At 35.8% G+C, this 13,457-nt stretch overlaps 1 pseudogene; it reads right to left on the reverse strand.

Annotated features, from left to right (window-relative positions):
• Nucleotides 1-722: 722 nt before the first annotated feature.
• Nucleotides 723-1,663, reverse strand: LOC100722101 (olfactory receptor 9S13-like; annotated as a pseudogene).
• Nucleotides 1,664-13,457: the final 11,794 nt, after the last annotated feature.

Consider the following 13,457-nt stretch of genomic DNA (forward strand, 5'->3'; position numbering starts at 1 on the left):
TACATTTATAGACTACTACATAGGTATTGGAATATGTATTTGCATATATTTGGATAATACATTTATGGAATCATAGTAAGACTGCACTCCACTCAACAAAATAAATTACTTAGGGTCCTGGTACTTCAATTTCATCATTTAAAAAGTAATGATAAAATAGTGTACAATATAGACTCTTTATGTTTACATATGATATGGCATGAAATATTTTATATTAAGAGGATAATGGGGAAGTAATACCTAGCAGAATGATATTATTACAATGCCTTGTCTGAGTGCCCTTTTAATTGGTGTTGCGCCTCTAGGGATGATAATTCCTCAGCATAAATCTGAATCTGTGGTAAACAAAAGTTTAACTCAGAAGTATCATATGTAACCATTACATTCTATTTTGCCATCAACACAGTGCACTTCATCCTGTAAACAAGACAAAGCTATCTTATAAAAAATCCATATATATAATTTTAATGACTATATAATAGAAATCTAATGTTTACATCTTAATCAAGGCAAAATTCAAATGAAAGTATAATTACCATATCACAAATTAAAAACACATATCCTGTCATATATTCTAGGTAAATAAAATAATGATGTGTGTTTATGTTATTAGAAACATTGTTTTATAAAAAATGTTTGTCATAATAATTTTAGGAGAACAAAAGTGACTAAAACTCTTATAAAACAAACTTTTCCACTCTATCATGACTTTATAAGTGTCACTAAGAGGACAATTTCCCACATAATATTTTTTTCACAGCATCTTTCACATCTCTGTTTCTCAGACTGTATATTAGAGGGTTTAGCATTGGTATTACAAGTGTGTAGAACACAGCTACTGTCTTGCTTTGCTCTAGTGAGGATATGGCCCCAGGCTGAGCATACATGAAGAACACAGTTCCATAGAACAAACTTACTACTAATATGTGGGAGCCACAAGTGGAGAAAGTCTTTCTCTTGCCTTGAGTTGAGGGAATCTTCAGGACAGTGGAGAGGATGTATGCATAGGAAACCAGAATGGTAGCTGTGGTGGTGATTATGATAATAGCAGAGAGAATAAACAGCACATTCTCATTTACAAAGGTGTCAACACAGGAGATCTTGATCAGAGCTGGGACATCACAGAAGAAGTGGTCTAGTTTATTTTTTTGACAGAAATGTAAACTGAAAGTGAAGCTGGTCTGCACTATGGCATTGATAGATCCACAGAAGTAAGATCCAGCTACTAACTGAATACAAACCTTCTGGGACATATGCACAGGGTAAAGGAGAGGGCAACAAATGGCTGAGAATCTATCAAAGGCCATTACAGCTAGAAGAAAGCCTTCAGTTGTGACAAGGCAAAGAAGAAAAACTGTGCTGCACAACCATTATATGAAATTTTCTTTTCAGTAGTCAAGAAATTGGCTAAAGTTTTGGGTGCAATGACTGTGGAGTAACAGAGATCTAAATAGGACAAATTTCTAAGAAAGAAATACATGGGTGTTTGAAGTCTAGAGTCCATCTTACTGACAATTATCATGCTGACATTTCCCACTACAATGAACATGTAGATTACCAAGAATACTAAAAATAAGAGGATCTGTAGCTTTGGGGGCATTTTAAATCCTAACAGAATGAATTCAGCCACTTCAGAATAATTCTTCTTCAGCTCTCTCTTCATTGCTGAGGTATGGGTACAACTGGAGGATGGTAAAGGTGAGAGACATAAGCAATTAGAATACTTGTTTTAGTAAAAAGAACTGGTGAGCAAGCATGGAAGAAAATGTATCATATTGTTCTCAGTATTTTTATAAATACCATTGAATACAAATAATGGATTACTATTTTTGAAATGATTTCCTACTGAAGAGTTCAATCTCAGTGGTAAACTTTTATAAACAGTAACCTGTGAGTAGTGCAGATTGACTCTGTGTGTTTGGGGGAAATGGAGACTTTAGAAAAGGTGGAAATGAGAGCTTTGGCTTTTGAAATTTTTTGCTTGATTACTTCCATTTATAATTTCCTCCCTTAGTAGAAGTTATTTCTCCTGGACTTTATAACCCACTTATTGAAGGTATATTCTGCTGAATATAATTGATTTCAAATTTTTAGACTAAAGAGTTGAGTTCAATCAATAGTGTATTTTTTAATGATTTTTTTATTTTAAAAACATATTATGTTAAAAGAACATCTAAAATTATATCTTTCTTACATTATTAGAGAGAAGCCTTCAGATCCTAAGACAAGTTATTTTCTTTTGCACATTAGCTTCATATTTTTATTTTTGTCTTTATAAGGACATATATCCTACTGATAATATTAGGCTCCTAAAAATACTGTTTATTTTGCTTATAATTCTTAAGCACAGTGAAATGAGACTTTCATTTTACTTATTAGCTTTCTCCTTTTGTACCTTGCAAGCTTCCTCCCTTCTTTTACCTATTTTTGAGCCAAGAAATACAAGTGGAAATTTCTAAAATTTTTGGCAAAGATATTTTTTCTTTTTAGAAAGAAACGTAATTAGATATGGAAAGATAATAAATGCATGGAACATAAAAGACATGTAGAACAATTTAAAGAGCTACAATTGAGAGGATTTCCAAAGATGGTGAATTGATAGGTAGCAGGGTAGAGAACCTCTCTGAAAAAACAACTCAGATGCTAGAATTTAACATCATGAAGATCAGATGAAAATAGAGGGATTCTTGTGACCCAGGAAGAAACTGAGGAAAAAGAAAAAAGAAAGGAAGGAAGGAAAAACATGATGAAAGGCTGGAACCCGACACACTCTCACTGGAGCCGGTCCACACTGTGCTGAGTGTGCCTTGGAGTCAGACTACTCATGGTTGCACTGAAGTCATGGTAGAGCTGAAATCAGGGGTTGGTGAGCCCCTCAAGGCCCTTAGTAGGAGGACCAATGGAGAGTGGAACCAATGTGAAGAGCTACATTAACCCATGGTGAGTGCTAGAAATTGGGTCTCACGGAGTGGGTGACTGGCTGGACAACATATTGGAGTTGGGCAGGATGGGCCTGAACCTGGAACCACAGTGGCATCAGTCAGCCACTCCTCTGCTTAGGCTGGGTCATGTCCCTGGTCAGGATCCAATAGCCAATGACGAAACTGTCCCAAACCTGTGATGTCTGCATGGCACAGACTAATGTGCTGAAGGCACTTGCTGGTTGACTGGTTTAGAGGAGAGGGGTCAGCCCACATTGTCCCTGCATGCACCTCACAGATCCACAGCAAACTGGAGAGGGCAGCAATTCCCTAGCCAGCATGCTTCAGAAAAACCATAAGCAATATGGAAAGGGCCTGAGACCTCCACTATACAGCTGTCTAAAAGAAACCAGAAACATGAAAAGAGAAAGAAACAAGAAAAAGCCTCCAGCCACTAACTCAGGGAAAATAAGGCCAGAAGAAATTGAGGGCAGCAAACATGCAACACCAGACACAACATCAGCAGACATAAAGAAATACCTTTGGGACATTATAGATGAACTTAAAATTGAAATTCTAATTCAAGGGAGGCAAGATATAAAAAAGATTAATAAAAGAAATGCTAAGTGCCTCTCAAGAAGACACAGATGGAAGAATGGAGGAACCCAGAAAAAGGAAAGAAACCTTTGATGAAGAATACAAAACAAAATCTAGAATACATGAAACACATCCAAAGAGATTACCAGGAAATTAAAAACTCCACTGAAAGCTGGTAAAATTCCTTGACAGAAACTAAAGTTAAACTTTCAAAACTTGAAGATAGATTTGCAATGTGTGGTCATGAAAGGAAAGATCTCTTAAAAATAAGAAGGAACCAAGAAGTAACAATACAAAAGCTAGAAGATGACAAAAGGATCTATAACTTAAGAATAACAAATGTGAGTGAAGAAGCAGGGATAAACACGAATGAAATACAAAGGCTATTTACAGAAATAATCAAGGAAAACTTCCCAAGCATAGGAAATGGAAATTATATTCAAATATATTAGGCATACAGAACTCCAACCAACTACAATAAAAACAGATCTACACCCAGACATATAATAATCAAGATACCAGAAATTTATCACAAGAGCAGAATATTAAAAGTGGTCAGAGAACATAAACAGATCACCTATAAAGGGAAACCCATCAAAATCATGACAGACTTCTTGACACAAACTATGAAATCAAGAAGAGCTTGGAAGGAAACATTCCAAGTCCTGAAAGAAAATATCCTGCAACCCAGATTGATGTAACTCCAAAACTGTCTCTCAAAATTAATGGGGAAACAAGATGTTTCCCTGACACAGAGGAACTGGAAAGTTCATGATCACCAATCCAACCCTACAAAAAATTCTTAAGGACATTCTAGAGAGAGAGAAAAAAATCACCAGGATTCCAGGAACAATGGCAGAGAGGCCTCAATTAATGGGGCAGACAGTGGAATGAAGGAGAAAGGTACACAACCAACAGCAGAAAAATAGCATAGCAGAAATGAGGCAGAGAATATTGGCTATAATCTCTCACACAGATGACTTTGATAAACTAACAAAAAGAAACACAGGCAGAGTAGATCAGGAGATAGCGTCCATCAAGGTGCTCTATATAGGAAATATAATCTACCTGAAAGAGGTGGATTAATGAACCAAAAGTCAAAGATGAGAAAGCAATGCTCTATGTGACAGGGAACCAGAGAGAAATAGGGACAGTTCATCCAGCAGTTGCAGATAGGTTGGAAAATCATGACACTTTTGTGCAGTGGAGAACTACTCAGCTGTAAGGAAGAAAAACCTTGAGGCTTTAGTAGGTAAAGGAAAACAGCTCAAGATCAAGCTCAGGGGTAAAAAGGTTCAGAATCACTTAGGTAGAGAGTGGGTTGCCCTCCTAATCTAAAAACTAAAAGAGCTAGTGGGACCCAAAATGTACAAAGCACCCTGAGAAAGGGAAAGGGGAGGAATTGTCTAAAAATGGAAGGCAGGGGACATTGTTAATAGTGTATCAAGATTTAAAAACCACATTACTCTTGTTGCTCTGTTTAGTTTGATTTTATTGTATTCCAGTCTGTCTACTTGTACTAGATTTGAGGGCACAGACAGCTATCCCAAAAATAGTAGGACATACTATGGTAACTATCCTTAATTTCCTATTAACTTAATCTTAAGCCCTGTGTTACTTACACTGTCATACTATGACTGATCTTATTTGAATCTGGTTTGTTAGATCACCATTTTGTCTTGACTGATTTTAGTCAAATTTGACATGCTTGATAGTATCAAGTCTAAGAGCAGAGGCCACTACTCTGAAGATGACAAGATGCAATAGGATAATCATCCTGGTTTGATTATTAACTGTTTCTGGAGTCCTGTAATGCCTCCAATGTTTTGTTTTTATTAATATTGCTATGTAGTGTGATGTTCAATTATATTATGCCTAATGATATAGAGAATTCTGTTGAAAATAACAAGACACATCATAGTAACTACTGTAGATCCCCTAGTACTGTGGTTTTATATGTCTTTTCGTTTCATGTTTTTCTAGGAATTTGTTTTGATGTCTTGTTTTGATTTGTTTTTCCCTTTAATACATAAAGGATAGGTATACATGTAGAGATTCACGCATGTGTAGAACTTCTGAAAAGTTTACAAGAATAGATTATATAATGTATGATATAATGAACAGATACACTGAAGAAAATGAGACACTAACATACCCAGTGCTAATTCCATAGCATCATGATATAACATCTAGCAATACTATTATTCTCTGTCCAGAGTAATATTAGTCTGTTTTCTTTTAGTTTCAACATACAGAAAGATACAGACAGCTATTTTGAAGAGAATGAGAGACATTATGGCAGCCATTGTTGACTTCCCTATTGTCTGGTCTTGAAGACCTAAAATGCCTTCGTCATCCTGTTCTGATCAGTTTATTACTATTTTATTCAGTATGAATTCACTGTGTGTGAAGATATGGACAACTATTTGGAAGAAAACAAGAGATAATTGATAGACAGTGAAGGTCTCCAGTGGTCTTGCTTTGAAATCTGTGTTTCTTAAATTGTTTTCTTATGACCTGTTTTGTTTTGTTTAATTTTACCTTCTTTAAAATAAAAAAAAAAATAAAAAAGTAAAGTATTCCTAATGGGAAAAGGTAACTAAAATTAAATTAAGATAAATATAAAATATATGTTTAATATCACAAGTATTTGTATCTTTTCATGTAGTGAACTTCTGTGGACAAAAATCATTAACTGAGTGCAAGCAAATAATTTATATCATGCAATTTATAATGCAATTAAGCACCATATTCTAAGCATATAAAATACGTATACCCTTTATTTGTTTACTTAATCTCTGATGACAAATCAACTCAGCTCAGGAGCTGAAATACAGCAGTAATCATGAATCAAATGATAATCAGAAAACCTTGTGAATTTATTGGTCTAAAGAAAAATTCATTTCCCTGTCTTTGTGATTCATTCCAAGAAGATAGGAAAAAAGTTAATCTGCTGTGCATTTTAGTTTAAGTATCTAAAAAATCTCTAAGACAGGAAGAAGTATATATAGAACTGGACAAAAAGTATTTGGTGATGACAATGATGATAATTTGTATGTTATTTTATTATCTGTTTCACAAAAAATGAAAGACTTCCTGTGAGCTTGTTTCTAAGTGTTACAACTAGAGGTATACATTTTTGTCAATTTGAGAAAATTGTTGTTTTTGTAATTGTAATGTATTTTACTTTCTTTTTATCAGCTAATTTGTAACTTTATGCTTAGGTAAACATTTTCTTTAGCTCTATTTTCTCATGTTGTAATTATTTTCATTAAAACTAACAGTGATTGTAATTTATTCTTGGTCAAAAATATTCTTGTAATTTAAGTACAAAGTGGAAAATTGTCCTATGTATTTTACTTCAGTCAGAATGTAATTGCCATCCATGATACAAATTTTAGATTCTCATGTATTTTAAGTTCTCACTTACATAAACACCTGTTCTGCTTGTTGTTTCCAGTTTAATGAGTTTAGGGAGGTTTATAGCTCTGAACTGAGAATAGTTCTTTCATTTTGATATTTAATTTTGTTTCTCTTTTATAAATGTTTTGTAAAAAGAGAATCGTTTAGCATCTGTTTTGTTCCCTTCAAATGTCTGTCCTAATTATCCACTGTAATAAAAATGACACAGTTCTAAAAATAGTTACAACTGAAAACAATAAAATGAAAAATATGTATTCAAGTTTCTATTATATTTAGTGTTCTCTTGATTATAAAACATTCTTAAATAAAATACAGTGGAAGGGTAAGAAATGAAAATTTTTCATTTTAAGCAACTCACTAGTTTACTAATCAATAATCTGTCATAATTGAAAAGAAAACTGGCAAACAATTCAATAAATTATATCATATGAAAACGTCTTTTGTAACTACAGTTATACAAATTTAAAATTATATGTTTATGAATGTAATATGATGAATTAATTACATGATACATTTCTACAGTAATTATAAAGTGTCTTTGGTATTTTTGTTGTCATCAATATGAAAGATTTCATTAATTTTTACGTGTTTTTAAAGGCAGTTTAGATTATTGGGAGGATATTAAAATCATGCTGATCTAGGTTCAGTAGTCAAACTTCTTGAAAATAATTAAAGATTAACATACATGGACCAATTTTTTTAAGGTACAGGAATGGTGAAAATAACCCCGTATAGAGCCTAGTAAACTTAAATGTTGCATGTTTTCCTGAAAATCATGTTTTATATTAATAAGTGCCTGGTTTTACATTAATAAGGGATATCGTAAAGTGTTAATAAATACGATAAAATCTGTCTAAAAGAAAGGAGTATGGCAAATAAACAAATTAAATATAAAGTGTGGTCAAAAATGATTATTGGTTCTTATCTAACTAAACAAAGATACATCAATTCAAGTTCATTCATGAAAAGACAAAACGTGAAAAGAAAGGACAAACCTTTGCTTAACAGGAAGCTTTTTTGAAATACAGATTGCAGTTTTTGATCTTCAGATCATTACTGAAATTTTCTAACTTGGACAAATACTAGAAAAATTGCAGCTTTTATCATATGTGTTTTATTTGACTGCATTTTCTAATTTATTAAGCTAACAAATAGGCTTGTGGTGAGTCCTAAGAGAAATTCTCTCGTGGGGAGGGGAAAACCAAACCGGTGGGCAAACTCTCTCCAGGATAGTCACTGGAGATTAATGGGCTCTTTCATCATAATGGAGAAAGAAAAAGAAAAGAGAAAAACATTGATTACTAAGTTTTCCAGAAGTTGATTAAAGTTTTACACAGAACAAACACAGTTGGGTGAAAAATTCTTGTTTATAGTATATACAGAAGGGTAGTCAGTAATTTTATATCACTGGACTACAACCATGCTTTTAGAGGGCCTCTTATTGCTACTCTAAATACATCATGCTGGTGTTAGAGGAAAGTTAACAGAAAGAGTAAATAACAGTCAGTAAAAGTCCTGGAATAAAAATAGCAGCTAACAAGTAACACAATCTAGCAAGAGCAGACAGCCATATCATCATCTGTGATTTCAAGGTATGGGAAGAGGGGTGTTTAAAAGATTCCAGCCACCTGGAACTTTCTTGAAGAGTGAGTGTCACAGAGCAGCTTGCCCACCAGATGTTAGAATCAAAATAATACACTCAAAGAGAAAAAGAAAATATTTGCCTCATACCTCTCAACTGTGAAATTGTAGTACAAAAGCAGCCTTGGCTATTTCAAAATTAACTAACTGACTGACCTGATCATGGAGAAGGCTGATGCCTAGGAAGAAAAGGTAATCCCAGAAGGATGGCAGACCTGGGAGGAAAGTAGAGACCTAGTAGCAGTACTAGCAACAAGAAAAGCCCATCCCTACTGTGAACAACAAAACCAGTGGAGGGTCTTAACCTAAAAGTGACTACTTCACAGAAAGATAGAATTGGAAAAGAAACCCAGTTTAGTGCCTGCCACATTGTCAGAAACAGTTTAAACAGACTCCCTTTGGGAAGGTGTTGTTTAAAATTGAGCCACAGAGAAAATATGTAACAACTCTATTTCAGAGTTTCTGGAGTTTCCTCTCAAGGTGATTGGAGAGAGACAGCCATGAGAGAGAGTTATCGAGAGTATGTGGAGTAGGCAGAGACACCCTGAGAAGTTTAAACTCAGTGTGAGAAGGACACAGGCTGTGTCCTCCATGGTGAAAAGCCAGGCCCAGTGAGTGTGACTTTTAGAGATATAAAAGTGCTCGCATTAAATCCGACAGTCTGTTTGAACCCCTGTCCGACAGCATTTATCTAGCAGAGACCAGAGGGCTGATTGCTTTCCCCACCTACTAATGTGAACAAGGACGTACCCTCAGCAGTCTGGGGCACATGAACAAGGGGCCTCTGAACTAAGGCAGGTATCTCACAAAAATATAGACTATAAAGGTAGGCAGAGAAAATCATGACTTGTTGGATTCCAAGACTGCAGATCTCAGAACTACTTATAGAAAAAGACTGGGGAGTTATTATAATTATTGTTATTATTACTCAGGTTTTTTTCCCTTACCATTCATTGGTTTATTGGGGCTTAAGCTTTTTTTTTTCTTTTTCTTTTCTGTAATTATATTTTCTTATTCTTTATCTTTTTTCTTTTATTTTGCTGTTTTTCTTCTTTTATGTGTTTGTTTTTTTTTCTCTTATTGTTACATAGTGCTATTAATTTCCTTTTACACCTCAGTAGAATTACTAATCTAATCTTTCTTTCCTCCTTCTCACTTTCCACTGATTAATATTTAAAATTTACTTTTCTCATTAGCCAGTTCCCCGCCCCTTCAGTTTTTTTCAGTATAATCATTAAGCTTTGTGAGTCTTTAGGTAGTCAGCCCTGTGGTATTACTGAAAAACTCTGTTCTATTGAAAATGCAAGTAAAGCAGTTCCATTTCACAGATATTTACTGTAGGTCAATATTTTGTTTGTCTTAGTGTTTACAATTGTACATCTATTTTCTGTGGTTATGGGTGGTATGTTATACTTAGGGTATGTCAGTATCCAATTCATTCTTTTTTTTAAATTTTATTTAAGGAGAAAAGAAAAAAAAAGCAAAGAAAGTGTACAAGTTATACAGATTTACAGAAAAAAAATAAACAGTAGGAAATCACTAGTTAATGGATTACATATTGTCATCTTAGAAATAATTGTTCAAGTCACAAAATTAAAGCTTGTAAAGTGGACATTCCAACAATGATACTGCAAACAGTTCTGTTCAATGATCCAATAAAACTCTGTGATATCATTTTCTATCTTATACACTTAAATATACATGCAGTTATATAGTTTAGAGCACTTTCTTTTCCTCTCTTTTGTACAATGACTATTACACATTTTGGGTTTCATTGCTCCCACGGTTCTTATTCCTTTTTTGGAAGAGAGTAAAAGCAAATGTGACATAACAGAACAGAATCGGTCAAGTCAAAAGGGTGGACATAATAGATAATGTAAAAACATAATACAAGGTGATCAACAATGGTTACCATAATGCCTCCCGCTATCTCTAATAGAATTGCCTATATCATTAGTTATAATACAATTGAACAAAACAGTAAAGAATAAAACCGACAAAACCAAAACATTGGAGACATTGTAGGTCTTCAAAAGTAGATAAAAGTCAATGAGAATGGGCGTTATAATGAATCTCATTATCTTCAAAGCTGATGCCTAAACTTTCGAACCTGATACTATCCAGCAAAACAGAATAGGGGAACATCAGTCAAAAACAAGATGGTGAGAGTAATACAGGGCTTTAAATCGAGATAATAGAAAGTCAAAGTGGGTTACTATAATATATCCTGCTATTTTTTTCCTTTAATTAAAAGGCTAAAAATAAAAAAGTAAATAATGGAGTGGAGATTGAGATAAAAGAGGGCAACAGTGCAGATCAAAACATAACCATTTAAACAGAATAGTGTTTCACCACCAGATAATCCTGACCTAAAAGTAGTTACCATATTGTCTCTTTCCTTGAAATCCTTGAGTACAACTTTGTATACTGTAGCATTAAGTATATCAAAACAATGTAAAACCATTCAAGAGAATGACAGCATTACAGAGTATTTAGAATCGACTAACAGAAAATGAACAATGGTTTCTGTATAATCTTCTTGTCTTTAAAAGGTTTTTGCTTATACTATCGTACATAATAAAATCCAGTAAGATACAACCTATTTAGACCATTGGAGACAGAAGAACAAAAGCTAGATGAGACTTCAAAACAAGATGATACTAAATCAGTATTACCTATTAAGTTGTCATTTTCTCCAAAATAGCTGTTCCTATTATCCAATCTTCTCTGCCTCATTTCTGTTGAGCTCTTTTTCTGTCAGTAGCTGTCAGTTTGTCTTCTTCATTTTGTGCTCTGCTCCATTCGTTGTGGCCTCCCTGCCACTATTTCTGGATTCTTTGTATTTTTCTTTTTTTAGAATATCCTGCAATACTCTCTGTAGAGTTGAATTGGTGGTTGCAAATTCCCCCAGTTCCTCTTTATCCTGGAAGCACCTTGTTTTTCCATCAATTTCCAGGGACAGTTGTGCAGGATATCTCAATCTTGGCTGGAGATTATTATCTTTCAAAGCTTGAATTATTTCCCCCCATGCTCTTCGTGATTTGATGGTTTGTGCAGAGAAATCTGCTGTAATTCTGATGGGTGTTCCCTTGTAAGTGGTCTGTTTCTTGTCTCTGACAGCTTTTAATATTCTGTTCTTGTATTGAATTTCTGGAATTTTTATTATTATATGCCTGGGTGTTGCTCTGTTTGGGTTGTAGGTAGCTGCGGTCCTGTATGTCTCATACATCTGAGTATCTTTACCTTTTGCTAAATTAGGAAAATTCTCCTGGATTATTTCTGTGAGTAGCTTTTGTAGTTCACTTGTTTGTGTCCCTACTTCTTTTATGTTCTTAATCCTTAAGTTATCATCTTCTTGTCTTTGTATTATTGCTGTTTCTTTGTTATTTTTAAGAAGTTTTTCATTTCATTCTCCCATATTACAAGTCTGCCCTCCAGTTCAGATAGTCTGTCCTTAGTTTCTTTCAAGCTGTTATGCCAGTCTTCGATAGACTTCTTAGTTTCTTGGTAGTCCCTTTGAACCTGCTTCACGTATTCTATGCTTTCTCTGTTTTCTCCATCAAACAATTCTCCCCTCTTTTTCTGTTCTTCCATTCCACCATCTGTTTTTTCTTGGGTGGTGCTTAGCATTTCTCTAACTATTCTGCATACTTCTAGCTTCAGGTCGTTGATAACTTCATTCCTGAATTGATCTATGAGGCTCGCTATATGGCACTTTATGTCTATTGGTGCGGTGTCCGCTATTGCCTGTTTCTCGGAATTGGGGGCTGAGGAGCCTTTCTTGTTGCTGCCTTTTCCCATATTCTCTGTTCCTTATATATGCAAGCTTATATAGGAGACCCAGCTTCTCTTCCTGTCAGCCACAGCCTGATCGAATTGCGCCGGTTAGGTGTTCCCACCCACCACAGGGCACCAGGGAGTTACGGACCAGGCAGCCTACGCGGGGCCCGCCCCTCCCGGCCACCATCAGGCTCTGGGATGTGGGTTGGACCAGCCTACTGGGTCCGCCAGCAGTGTCACGCAGGCCAGGCACTTTTCACCAATCCCGCCTGAGAGGGGGATGTGTGGCTGGAGTCGCCACCGCGCCCTGCTCCCGCAGGACTGCCCGGGCCCAGAAAGTCCTCTGCTGGAGTCAAACTGTGGTAGAGTGTCAGTTTCTCTCACTCACCTCACCACAAGTCAGTGCACGCCTCCCTGCCCATCCTGTTTTCGACTCCGTTCGCAGATTCCCGTTCTCAGAGCTTCCGCGCGTCTCTCTCCTTGCCGAGCCACTGTAGAGGCAGTCGCCACGCGGCGGGAAACCCAAATCGCGGCTTCCAATGGCGCGGGGTCCAGTCTCCACACTGAGGCTTTTCTGTTCCTGTTTTAGCACCAGGACTGCATTCCAAGTTGGTTTCTCTCAGCCCAGTTCGTTCCTGAGTCAGCAGAGCATATCTCCACCTGCTTATGTCTCCTTACTCTGCACCCTTCCTGACTTCTGAACCAAGCCTTTCAGAGAGCCTCCGTAGTATCTGTTATCTGTCTGCCATGTTCTCCCCGAAGTCTCCAATTTATTCTTGATACTATGGTTGCTGGTTTTATTACTCTAATCAAGATGATATCGTTGTTGGTATCAGTTGGTTTTCTTGGTATGCCTATATCTGGATTGTCTTGGTGTCACTAACAGTATTGTTACCCATTCTCAGGGAACTGATTACCGAGCCAAACACACTGCAGCCTTCCCACCCAAACAAATGGAGATGATTAGATCCTGGGACAGAGGCAAAAGCTAATAGCCATGCCCAGAAGGCATCATTAAAATGCAAATATTAAATAAAGGAGTCTCCATAACCACAACAGAGCTTTCCACTATAATTAACCACCAAGACTGAAAGA

This window comes from Cavia porcellus, unplaced genomic scaffold (assembly GCF_034190915.1).
Source record: "Cavia porcellus strain 051 isolate PalLab524CR breed Dunkin Hartley unplaced genomic scaffold, mCavPor4.1 scaffold_8, whole genome shotgun sequence".
In the NCBI taxonomy this organism is placed as follows: domain Eukaryota; kingdom Metazoa; phylum Chordata; class Mammalia; order Rodentia; family Caviidae; genus Cavia; species Cavia porcellus.